We start from the raw sequence: 12,783 nt of genomic DNA on the forward strand, positions 1-12,783 counted from the left end.
AGTATTGCACAAACGCAGAAGTTAAACCAAATTGAGAGCAAAATAGCAAGGCGATTTTGCAAGCAATTTATGTGAGATTTGAGTGTGCACTCCTGAAGCTACTTGAACGAGATAGAAGAATCAGTTCCATTGTCTTTATTTTATTCTAGTTCAATTGTAGTAGGTGGTTTAAAGTTGTACCTTTCAGCTTTCATAGAAGCATTTGTACTAGGTACTTAGAGTTTTCAAGTTAGAGTTAACTTGAAGTTGTCGCAGCAGTTGAGGCTATGTGCCACAATGGGATTAGAGTTAATCCTTAGGTTTACAAAGAGTTTTGTAAATACTGTTTTGGCTCAGTGATTTTAGTGGAAGTTTGGGAAAATCCTACTGAGTAGTAGGTCGTGGTCTTTTCACCTTTTGAGCCAGGTGTTTTCCACGTAAAAAATCTCAGTGTTCTTTACTTTCAGTACTTATTATTCCGCAAACAGTAGTAGTTGGAACACCTAGAAGAACCAGGTTCTTCTATAGAGTAGTTAAGCGAAAATTAGGTACCACACAAATCACCCCCCCCCCCCTCTTGTGTGGCATTGATGCTTAAAACATCAAGAGTATACGAAGAACAGACTGATTTCTTTTTTTGTTGCCCTACTCCTAGAGATTCTCCAAGTCGAACAATGAAGGGACTAGATATACCGAGACTGGGACTGGAAGCCAATGCCCAAAATTTGTAACTTTCTCCAATTATTTAATCTGAGCAACGACGTCAAATTAATAGAAATTCACACTTATCAAAATTGCTCTAACGAAGGTTAAGTTCGACCAAGCTCGAACAAACATCTACCGGCCCTCGACCGTGACTTAACGAAAGGTTAAGCTCGACCAACCTTGAAAAAACACCTACCGGTCCTCGGTCGCGAGTTAACGAAAGGTTAAGTTCGAGCAAGCTCAAAGCAAACACCTACCAGCCCTCGACAATGACGTAACGAAAGTTTAAGTTCGACCAAGCTCGAACTTTCACCTACCGGCCCTTGGCCGCGACGTAGTGGAAGGTTAAGTTCAACCAAACTCGAACAACACCTACTGGCCCTCGGCTGTGACTTAACGAAAGGTTAAGTTCGGCCAAGCTTGAACAAATACCTACCTGCCCTTGGTCGCGACTTAACGAAAGGTTAAGTTTGACCAAACTCAAATTTACACCTACCGTCCCTTGATCGCGACTTAACGAAGGTTTAGGTTCGACAAAGCAAACACCAACTGGCCCTCTGTCGTGACTTAATGAAAGGTTAAGTTCGACCAAGCTCAAACAAATACCTACGGCCCTCGGCCACAACTTAATGAAAGGTTAAGTTCGACCAAGCTCGAACAAACACCTATCGGCCCTCGGCCATGATTTAACAAAATGTTAAAACCGACCAAGTTCGAATAACCCCTATCGGTCCTCGGCCACATCTCCACTAAGAGATACTTAACCTATATAAACAAAGGGCCGATATGGCCACGACTATTTGGCTTAAAGGCTACGGTCGACTAGAAGGCGACAATAATAAAAAGGACAAAATGCGAAACATGCAAACAAAGAAGCAAAAATAAACAAGTATAGAAATAAACCGCGGGAACGAAAAAGGTACAAGGAACAACTTTGATATTCATACTTAGGTAAAGAATTTTTTTTACAAAGTCACTCGAAGATGCCAACAAAAAGTGCACAAAAAGTTAAAAGAAAAAATTGTCCATCGCCATTACGACTTTCAACGCCCTCGACAACTCGATCTTCGACAATGTTACCACTCCGACAATCGACACCATCACCTTCCCGGCCCCCGGCATCCTCTCCATCCTCGCCTTAGGGGTAAGTGGAATCATACCAGGCATTGTCCTCGAGCCGATCTACACCCTCCTCCTCGTCTTCCTCTCCAAGTTGAGGCATAAATGGATCATAATCACAAGCGAGCCTTGAATCAAGTATCCTCGAGAGCCTTTACCAAAATAGTGCCCGCTGCATGTAAGTCGTGGAGCACATCCAGCCGGGCTTCTGCATGGATCCAATCCTCGTACAGCTCCCGAGGAATGTTAGGTATACTCGGCCTCGAGAGCAGCAACTTGATCATGCAGCTCAAGGTTATCCTTGTCCAGCTCCCTGATCCTCTCCTCAAGATGGTCCTCCTTAGCCCTCGCTGTTGACCGATCACTTTCCCGCTCAGCACGAAGAGTTTTGTTCGCTAGCTCAAGGATGTCCACCTTCCTCCAAGGATCTAACCAAGAAGACTCCGCCTGCTCGAGCGCCTCCTGTATCTCGGCAATCTCACCCCTGAGAGCCTCTATCTGGAACTGGCACTCATCTAACTGGCCTTGCAGTTGGACTACTTGAGCTTGAAGATCGCTACATTGGGCTTCCACACCCTTACTGAGCTCAAACTCATCTTCTTTGCTCCACAATGTTCCTTCAAGGACGTTTCACCTTTCCACGGCCGCCATCAGCTCCTCATCCCTCTTTTTCTAGTCTTCTCTTAAGGCCCGTACATCGCCGCCCTCATGAAGCCAACATCAGAGATCCCGGTATTTCCCGCGGTACTCGGTATACTTTCCTTTTAGCTTCATGAAAATCTCTTTACGCCTTTTCTCCCCCCGAGCACTCTCGATTTCCATAATGACCATCTACAAATCAAAGAAAAGAGGTTTAAGCAAAAAAAAGAAGCTAAGGCATAAGAAAAAGGGGGATAATAGTCGTACTTACCCTGAGAGCGAGACCAATGATACTCTTTGATAAAGTATTGTCGGTTATGTTCTTGAGAGTCTCACCCTCGACGTCAGAACATAGAGAACCGAGAGTTTGGACTACCTCCTCGATATTTACAAGCAAATCATGATCCATGGGGAACGTGATGGTCCTCGAAACTCCTTCCACTCTCACCTTAAGTTGGGTGAGCCCCTCATCGATCATCCTCATATCGTCCAAGTCAATATCAGAACCTGACTCATCGCCCTCTTCAGAAACAATTTTTCCTCTATCACCAGCGAATGAAGAAACATCTATTGTCGCCCGAGAGGATGAAGCCTGCTCTTGTCTCGAAAGTGTGAGGCCTCCATCAAAAGCCCTCTCCTCGATCATTTCCCCCTCGGAATGCAAAGGCAAACCCTCATTGACTTCTACCGGTTGTGGGGCTTCAAGGCTCAGCCCAATATCGTCGCCAACATAAATTGTCGACATCTCACACAACGTGAATCCTTTTTCCACGATGTCGACAGCCAAAAGAGCTCCGCCACCCACATCCAGGTAGAAGATCCCCGTCACTAGGCGAGTGTTCGTTATCCTCGTCAACTAGCAAAAATAATGGAGGAGCAAAGGTTTCAACAACCAAAATAGGGGCAGAGGCAGAGGTTGCAATAGTTGGAATTAGTACAGGTACAAAAGTTGCAACATCTAGGACAGGGGCGGAGATCAAAGGCGTAGCGTCCCTCCTCCTCCGGAACGAGGGCATGGGGGGCCTAGCCCTCCTCGCGGTCCCTCTAACAAAGCCTAGAGAAAAGTTAAAAAAAAAGGGAACAGTACAGACGATGAAATATACACCGCATAAAAACAACATCGATGATATGGAAGAGATAGCCTGTCGAGGGGAGAGCCGGTTTGAACTTCTGGAAGAAGTTCGACCAGTCACGTATCCCGCCGTATAGGGAAGGATCCGCCTGACCTAGTCGGCAATATGTGTCACCAACTAAAGAGGTCGATTAGTAGTTGTAGAAAAAGAAGAGTTAATTGGCCGGCCCACAACAAAAAGAGGATTAAAGAGAACAAGAAACACAAACAACATGAATACTTATGGGTGGGGTTCCAAGCCTCAGGGAAGCTGGCGACATTAGACACTATGGCCTCAGTCCTAACGAAGAAATAATCGAGCTAGAAATGCCGACTACCCTTTTCATCCATCCTCACCACCAAGAACTTTCTCTCGCGGTGGCGAAGGTTCAGTAACGTTCCTCGGTAGAAATGGGGGCGAAAAGGTGCACCAAGTAGCGCACCGTGATCTCGACTTCGGAAATTCAGCGAACTTCGCCAACATCTTTACCACCTTGAAGACGTAGGCGGCGAGCTGCGCAAGGCACACATTGTAGTGGCGGCAAAATTCCTCTATTAACAGAGGGAAGGAAAACTAATAGCTGATGGTGAATGGATAGGCGTAAAGGGCACAATATCCGAGATGATGGACTCGTACTTCATCGTCGCCCGCAGGAACTAACTCCACATGGTCGAGAAGGGCGAACTTAGACTTAAACGCGGCTAAACGCTCGACCGTCATCGTGGATTGAAACCTCTCGGTCACCACTTCCGGTGAATTATGGAAATCGGTTTTGGCATCAGGGTATCGAGGCACAATCTCCTCCGCAGAGGGGGGAGTTTCCTCCTCAACGACGACTATGATGTCTTCTCACTGATCGATGAACACGACGGCCAAAAGAACAAAGTGATCTTCCACATGGGCATCTAATGAGAGGTTTGACATTGTTGTGAAGATTAATAAGGAGGTAGAGAAGGGAATCATAAATGTGATGAAATCTTATGTATAAGGAGAGGAAATTCCGAATGAGAAGTGAAGAGAGAGTAAAAAAATTGAATCTCAACAAATCCTTCCATGTTTATAAAGTTTGAGGCACCATAATCAAAACGGTTCGCCATAATTAGCACAAAGATTGAAATAGCAAAGTCAATCAAAGGTCACGTGAGAATCGACGCAATGTGTTCGGGAATCAGCGTCATCATGACGCATGACATCACTTCTTCTCTTGGACCAAATCGTTCCAGCAGGACACCCGGAAAATCGAAGGGTTTAAAATATGCGGCCCAAAGAGCCACGTGGCCTGCTCGCTACAATGACTACAGCCCATGTTATATGTATGACAAGCTCGACCATGAACGACATTATACGCTCATTGAACTCGCTCGCAAAGACGACCTCAACTAGAAGAGGGACTAACTATATGGGCCAAAAATTATCTTAGTTATATTTAGACCACGTCAGCATTGAGAGGGCCTTCGAGGGCTGCCACATGTCATCAGTGTGACTTCAACAAAAGACATATTCAAGGTCGAAGTGATCTGGCAAGAGATGAAGGGCTAGATTGAGGAGTCATCAGAGATCAAGGTCGAGGATGAGCACTCTCCTTAAATAGAGTAATAACGGCTAGTTTTAAGATAAGACTTTAAAGAGAATATTCCAATGAATATTCTCTGGATCTGTACTATTAGGATTTTGTGGCACATGTCCCCTTATAAATAGAAAGAGACATAGTTATAGGGGAAATTGAACACTTATTTGTGAGAGAATAACACTTTTTTACATTCTTTGAGATTCTTGCTTTATTACATACATATAAAAGACACCTTTTTCTTGAGATCCTTGTCTAGCTTTTCTCCCACGATCCAAGAATATTCAAAGGCTAACCAATCATTCATCATTGTCAGAAGGAACATTACACGATTCCACTCCCTTTTTCCGGTCATATCTATTACATCTACTTACATAAATACCATCATACGTCATTTATTGCTATTTAATGCTATTTATATCGTATTTACTCCATTAAGCATTGTTCATTTTCGTATATTCGTCAGTGTTAACAGAGATCTTGTAGCATTTTGTCACGGTACTAGTTAGATAATCTAGTGAATATTATTATTAGTTAAGATTAACTCTACCTGATTAAGAAAATCTAATTGTTTAAACACCTAGATCTGAATTTTGGTCAAACAGTAATGGATTATTTTAATGAAAATTTTGTCTTCGCAACTACAATGATGTAGTGAGAGCTGTGATTGGAATATGAGGAAAAGAGAATTGTTTGCTTCAAGAAAGGAAGAGCTTTTGGGTTGGATAGACAAGACAGCCATTTCAGTAGTGGGGACTTGCGAAATTTGATCTTCAGCCAGAATATGCATTATAACTCTTTGGCCATAGGTGTATTGGGTGATACCCTTTTTTGCTTGAGCCCGACCGGGTTGGGTCCGGTCCGGAGCAAATCGGGGCCATCGAACCCGACCTGGATGCAAGGTAGAACGACGGCCACGTCTACAACCGAGGTCGAGTCATTTCGAGACCGTTACAGAGCTCGATAGGAGTCACCACCGGATGGAGAAACACACAAGGTCGGAAGCCGGACTCGTAACGGATAACCAAGCGTCGCCGGATATCTCGCCCAAACGTGATTTTCTCAACCACTTCAGGCCATTAAGGCGTAATTACAGGGATCCACGATGTAATCAATTTACCTACCTTATTTTTACCCTTAATCAGAATGTATAAAAGGGGATCTCTCTAAATTCTTGTGGCACATAAAGCACAATTGTTCTAAGCAATATTATATTCTGCGATTATTTACTTTAACAGCAATTGTTGAGTCTTTATCTTTATTTTCCTTAACCTAAAAACCTTTTGTATCTTTTAGTTCACGGATCCTTAAAACCCCATATAAATTCAATTGTTATCCGGATTCGAGGGTAAACAATAGGCAAGGAGAAAGTTTGTTTCACCTAAATGACATTATATAAGCATTGATCAATAAAACAGGAACTTACATTATTATTGTACGTAAGTTGTTTATCCCTCCACGGTATCTGCATATTAATTTCGAACATTTTATATCTTCCAAAAGTAAATCATATGAAAAGAAAGTGATGGGCTTTTCCAGAATACAATAAGGGGTCGTTTGGTAGGGTGTATAAGAATAGTGCGGAATAAGGTGATTAGTAATGCATGGTTTAGTCATGCAAGCATTAGTTATGCTAATATTATTTCTTATATATTGTTTGGTGTGGTGTATTAGAATTATAATGCATAGCAAAAAATTTAAGAAAAATAGTTGTTTACAAAAATGTCCTCCATATTCTCTAGCTGTAAGGGACTTTAAGGACAATATTGTCTTTAACCATACTAATGCATGCATTAATAGCCTTCGTATTACTAGTGCCATAGTTTTCTATGCATTACTTATACATAGGATAATACCAAGTAGGAGTGACAAACGGGCGGGTCGGGTCAGATATGGTTCGGGTCGAAACGGTAATGAAAAAGCGGAAAAATTATCCGACCTGACCCATATTTAATCGGATAAAAATGAGTTAACCGGCGGATAATATGGGTAACCATATTATCTATGACTTCTTGCAAATGATCACTTCTGGGAGAATTCTTAGTCTCCCTAACTTGAGGAACCTCCAATTTGAGGCTTTACAAATGTAAAAGTTCGACCCATTGATTATCCATTGGTTACCCATTTTCTAAATAGATAATATGGTTCTTATCCATATTTGACCCATTTTAAAAAGTTCATTATCCAACCCATTTTTAGTGGATAATATGGGTGGTTAACTGTTTTCTTTTAACCATTTTGCCACCCCTAATACCAAGTATGATGTATAACTAATACAAGTATTAGTTATACACAGGTTGAAAAAATGTACCAAAGAAGGTATTAATAATACATAGAGCTAATGCTTGTGTTATTTTTTCTAATACTTCCTACCAAACCACCCCTAAGATTAGGAGGAGTATAAAACACAAGGCAAGGCAGCTACGAAAAATAAAGAAGCATATTAATTAGGCCAAGTGGCCTCGTGGCCACTTAAACTTGTATCAGTTTGTAAAGCCAATACATAAACTTATATTTTTCTCATTTGAACACTTCAACTTGACAAAATGGGTACTAATAAATACTTTTGACCGTTGACCATGCCTATGTGGAAGCAGTGTAGCTGACATGGCTAAACTGTATGCAAATCACGCAGTCAAGGCGCGTGAATAGTATTGTTTTTACTTAAAAAAAATTAGAGTTAAAATAAAATATAAATAAGAAAGAAAAACGAAAAAGAAAAAAGAAAGACTTTTCCCTTTCCCCTTCTCTTTTCCCCTCCCCTTCCAACTCTCTCGGCTTCCCAGCAAAACTCCCACCCAATTTTTTTCATTTCTCATCCTAATTTCTCTTCCCCCCTCACCTTTCTTTGTTTCTTTTTCCCTTCATCTTCCTCTTCAATAATCTTTTCTTTCATTTGCTAGTCTCCGCCCACTATTTTCGTCCCAATATGCCGCAACCACCGGTGTCGGAAGAAAGCTTGAGCTTTATCGTTGTTCTATCATCGAATTCATCTTTGTCAAAATAGCAGCAAAAAAAAAAAAGGAAGGCAAATTTGCAATGATATTGGGCGACCTCCACTTTTAAAATCATGGATTTCTGTTATTTTTTTTCTGAAATTCCAATTTTTTTCTTGTTTTGGTTATGGTCTAATCATGACCATAGTAATGTTGTAAATTTGATTTAGAAATAAGAGAGAGAAAGAATAATGAAGAAAAAGAGAAAGGAGAAGAAAGAAGGTTAAGGAAAGGAAGGGAGGAGGGTGAATGAAGAAGAATGAGGACGGTTGGGTACAGATTAATACTGGGTATGTTTCAGGTGTTGTTTCTTTTTTTTTTTTCTTTTTTGTATTTGTACCCTTTTTTTGTCGATTCTGTATTTAAAAATGGGACCCACAAACAACACATGGCAAGTAATAAATAGCTTAGCGTGACGTATTGTACATGTCAGCGCAATTGATGTACGTGTTTACTAGTACTCATTTTGTCAAGTTGGAGTGTTCAAATGGGAAAAATATAAGTTCATATATCGGCTTTGCAAACTGATACAAATTTAAGTGGCCACGAAGCCATTTAGCCTATTAATTACTAACAGTAACTTTCTCTCCAATAGTAGTTCAATGCAATATTTTAAACCATAAAACTGTCTAATCATTCCCTTTCTCTTAGCTTATATAAAGCCATGAGCTTCACCTCTTAGCCAATGAAGAATAACTATCAGAATCCACTCCTCTAATATTTCTTCCCTATTTAATTTCCTCTCTACACCAAGTATTTTTCTCATCTCAATTGCATAAATATTTAGTTTTCTCAGCTTTCAATGCTTTATAGAAATTGTTTGTTCAAGAGATTCTTGAAGATTTTTTTCTGTGGGGTGCCTTTTTTGCGTAATTGATGCAGAGAGCTTTCTTCAGTCCACATATAGGGGACAATATGATTCAATTAGTTGCCGACTCATTCACACAAATGCTAAGGTTTAAGTTAAAAAAGCCCTTAGTAGCTGAGTGAATGAAGCGGCAGACAAGTTGAATCTTAAGCTTCCTGTGCTTGGACTGAAGGGAGCTCCCTCTTGATTTACTTACTTTCGTATCCACTCTTCTCTCTTCTTATATCTTATTTGCACTAATTTTTTGTTCTGGGTATTTGATCAGTACCCTTTTAACATGACTTTCTATAATATATTTAGAATGATAGGTACTTTAATTTTAGGGGTATTTATACTATATACTATGTTAGTGCGAATTTTTTTTAGACTAATATCATTGTTATTTAACCTATTATAGTAGGTTAGATATGCAGAAATCCATGGAATAAGAGGAGGCGCTATGATAACTATGATCTTCGTTCTTGCCTTCCTTCTTGTTATAATATTATTCTAGATAATGTTTTCTGCTCAGCTGCTTTACTAAATATCCTCCAATTGTTCAATTGAATTCATCTGTAATTTTGGAGAAACATTTCAATATTCTTAATATTTTATATGATATACTATTCTTTATGACCACACTTTGTGGGATTTTACTGAATACTTGTTGTTGTTGTTTATACTATTCTTTACTATGTCTTTTCTTTTCCGTTTTTTGTAACTTTTGTTTTTTAATATTTTCCTACGAATAAACAAGCTTGAATAACGGGTTTTAATATTATTTCATTGTGTAAAGAATTTGTAGAACTTGCGAGAATCTTCATCAAAGTCGGAAGTATATTCTGTTAGAAGAGAAGTAAAAAAAGAAGACTTATAGACAACAATAGGCCTTGTTTTTTTTTTTTCAAAGTGAGTTTTTTTCCTAAATAAAAGCAGATAATTTTATGGCAGATCATCAAAAACAGGAACTGATCGCCAAGTATCAATTTCATAATATCATTGCGAATTAAAATAAAGGACAAAGAGGAAGGGCATAAAAAAAATAGAATATTATTTCCAACTAAGCTAATGCGAATCCCAGATCTTTTTCATAATTACTAAGATGTCTGTCACTTTATTTGCCTCCCTATCGACAGTCCATACATTAACAGCTTGTTTGGATGGCTGTTGCTCGTTGTATTGTATTGTATTGTTATTCCAAAATAATATTTGTTTTGATTGTTTCATTAAAATTGGTTATATTGCATTGTTAAATCCATTATTCCGGAACAATGAAAAAGTCCCCTTTTTTGAAACAACCGATTTGGTGTGGTGGGATTGTTTCCTATTTTTCTTTTCAATTATGCCCTAACTTATTACTCCATAATTCTATTTTACCTTTTATCTTTTTTCTATTTTAACTCCAAATCTCCAACTTATAACCTACTTTGTTTTTTTTCCAGACCAATGTTAATGGTGTTTTGTTGCCTCCTGTTTTATTTTTTCTCCTAATTTGCCTGTTTTATTCCACTTGTGTGACATATATACTTGTTTGTATGAATACTTGAGCATTATTACACATGCCGGAGATCATGTCTAGGCTTTTGGCATTTTATTTCGGCATAATGAGCTAAAATATATGTTGGATTACATGTTAAGGGTCGTTTGGTAGGGTGTATAAGAATAATGCGGAATAAGGTGTATTAGTAATGCATGGGTTAGTAATGCAAGCATTAGTTATGCAGTTATTATTTCATATCTATTGGTCGGTGTGGTGTATTAAAAATTATAATGCATTGCATGATTTTTTAGAAAAATAGTTGTTTACTAAAGTGCCCTCCATATTCTCTAGCTTTAAGGGACTTTAAGAATAATTTTGCCTTTAACCACACTAATGCATGCATTAATAGCCTTGGTATTACTAATGTCATGGTTTTTCTATGCATCACTTATACATAGGATAATACCAAGTATGATGTATAATTAATACAAGCATTAGTTATACACATGTCAAAAAAATATACCAAACAAGGTATTAGTAATGCACAAAGCTAATGCTTGCATTATTTTTTCTAATACCTCCTACCAAACGACCCCTTATAGCTGTGGTCATATATTAATTATGCATATGTATACACCTTGCATATCAAGTATTTCTTGTACATATGCATACTAAGCATAATTATCCCTCTTGTACATATGCATTGCATCCTGCGTACTCTCTTATGTACATGAATGGTGCAGATGAGGTGATATTGCATGGGCGAGTTCAGAGCGGATTGATATATATGCAAGGTGGGGATGACAGAGATATTGGTACAATGGGTGTTTTTCGTGCGGATTATTGATATATATGCATGGTGAGGATTTGAGGGATATTGGCACGACGGATATTTTCTTACAGATTGATGATTGTAGCTATTACCTTGGCATGTGTGTGCAGGTTGTGAGAAACCGACATGTTTTTGGTTTGACGTGAGATATGTGTATTTCTACATTCTACATGCATCATTCATGCATATATTCTTATATGTTATTCGATGCATTTTACATATGCATGAGATATATTAACATGTGGTTGGATACTTTGAGGGTATTGGTTGATGTAATGTTCGAGCCTTTATCATGCATAGACATATTCTAGATTCATGTAAAAGTATTTGAATAGATGTTGCTTGATATATATATATCTCCTTTATATGCAGATTCGGTACATTGGTATGCTTCTGATCATGATATTTGAGAAAAGACATGCTTATCTTTAACTTCGATTGTGCACCAACTAAACAAGTCATGTAAAGTGAGTATCTTTTGACTAAACCTCGTCACTACTTCGTTGAGGTCAGTCTTGATACTTACTGGGTATATGTGGTTAGTTGTACTGATACTACACTTCTGTACCTTACATTGCAGACGTTGGAGCTGAGATCGATGTCGCAGAGTCCGAGCAAATTGCAGTCATTAACTGTCATTTGTTCACGGTAACCTAGAATCTTGTAAACAGATGATGTATTTCTTCATATCAATATTGTATTCATATTCTTAGATGCTCTTGACTTGTGACTTCAATTCTTAGGGTAGTTTGTTTTAGCTTTATTTGATGAACTTCAGTTTGAGTTGTCTTTTATGTTGGTATGTTCGCCTAACTGGTTGAGTTAGGTGTCATCACGACTTTGTAAAATTTGGATCGTGACAACTTTTAATGATCTTAGTTAATTAAAAATGCCAAATTCGCAAAGATCATTTTTGACTTTTGTCAATCACCACTCTTTTATCAAAAATAATCTGATTCTCTCTTCACTTATTGCTCCTTTGTTTTTTCTCTGTCATTAGAAGTTTAAACTTGTGGTCATGAGCTCATGGGGCCAAGTTGTCAAATTTAAATCAAAATCATATACACTTGCCAATTTTAGGGATGTGCATTCGATTTATCGATTCGATTTTGACCCTTATCGATAATTACTTATCGATTATCGATTTGTACATATGCTTATCGTTATCGTTTCAATAAGGTTTTGATTTTTTCGATTTCGATTTATCGATTTTGGGGGCTTATCGATTCGGTTATCGATTACATCAATAAGAAAATTTGCGGGATTCCACGGAAAGTATATCGCTATAAACGCGCCTAACTAATATGGACAAAAAGAAGCTAAAATAAGACGAACACCATTTATAATATAAAAATTGTGTCAACAAGCACATGCAACAAAACTAAAGTAAGGGATCAAATGTATGCCACCAACACTCCAACGATATAAAAAAACAAAACAAAACAAAACACATCATCACGGCTAATTCTGTTTTCCATTAATTTCAACTTCATTCCCTTGATCTTTA

General features: G+C 38.6%; 1 long non-coding RNA gene across 4 annotated transcripts; it reads left to right on the forward strand.

The window, feature by feature from the left end:
* The first annotated feature begins 7,864 nt into the window (after positions 1-7,864).
* Positions 7,865-11,990, forward strand: LOC109240203. 4 transcript variants are annotated; one of them, XR_002070030.1, is made up of 4 exons: positions 8,822-8,870; positions 11,188-11,303; positions 11,649-11,743; positions 11,857-11,990. It is a non-coding gene; the product is annotated as an uncharacterized LOC109240203 (long non-coding RNA). The 4 variants fall into 4 exon arrangements; XR_002070031.1 differs by lacking the exons at positions 8,822-8,870; positions 11,188-11,303 and adding an exon at positions 7,865-8,407; XR_002070027.1 differs by lacking the exon at positions 11,188-11,303 and having other exon boundaries at positions 8,817-8,870.
* The last annotated feature ends 793 nt before the right edge of the window (positions 11,991-12,783 follow it).

The sequence above is a fragment of the Nicotiana attenuata genome, unplaced genomic scaffold, assembly GCF_001879085.1.
Source record: "Nicotiana attenuata strain UT unplaced genomic scaffold, NIATTr2, whole genome shotgun sequence".
NCBI classification, from domain to species: Eukaryota; Viridiplantae; Streptophyta; class Magnoliopsida; order Solanales; family Solanaceae; genus Nicotiana; species Nicotiana attenuata.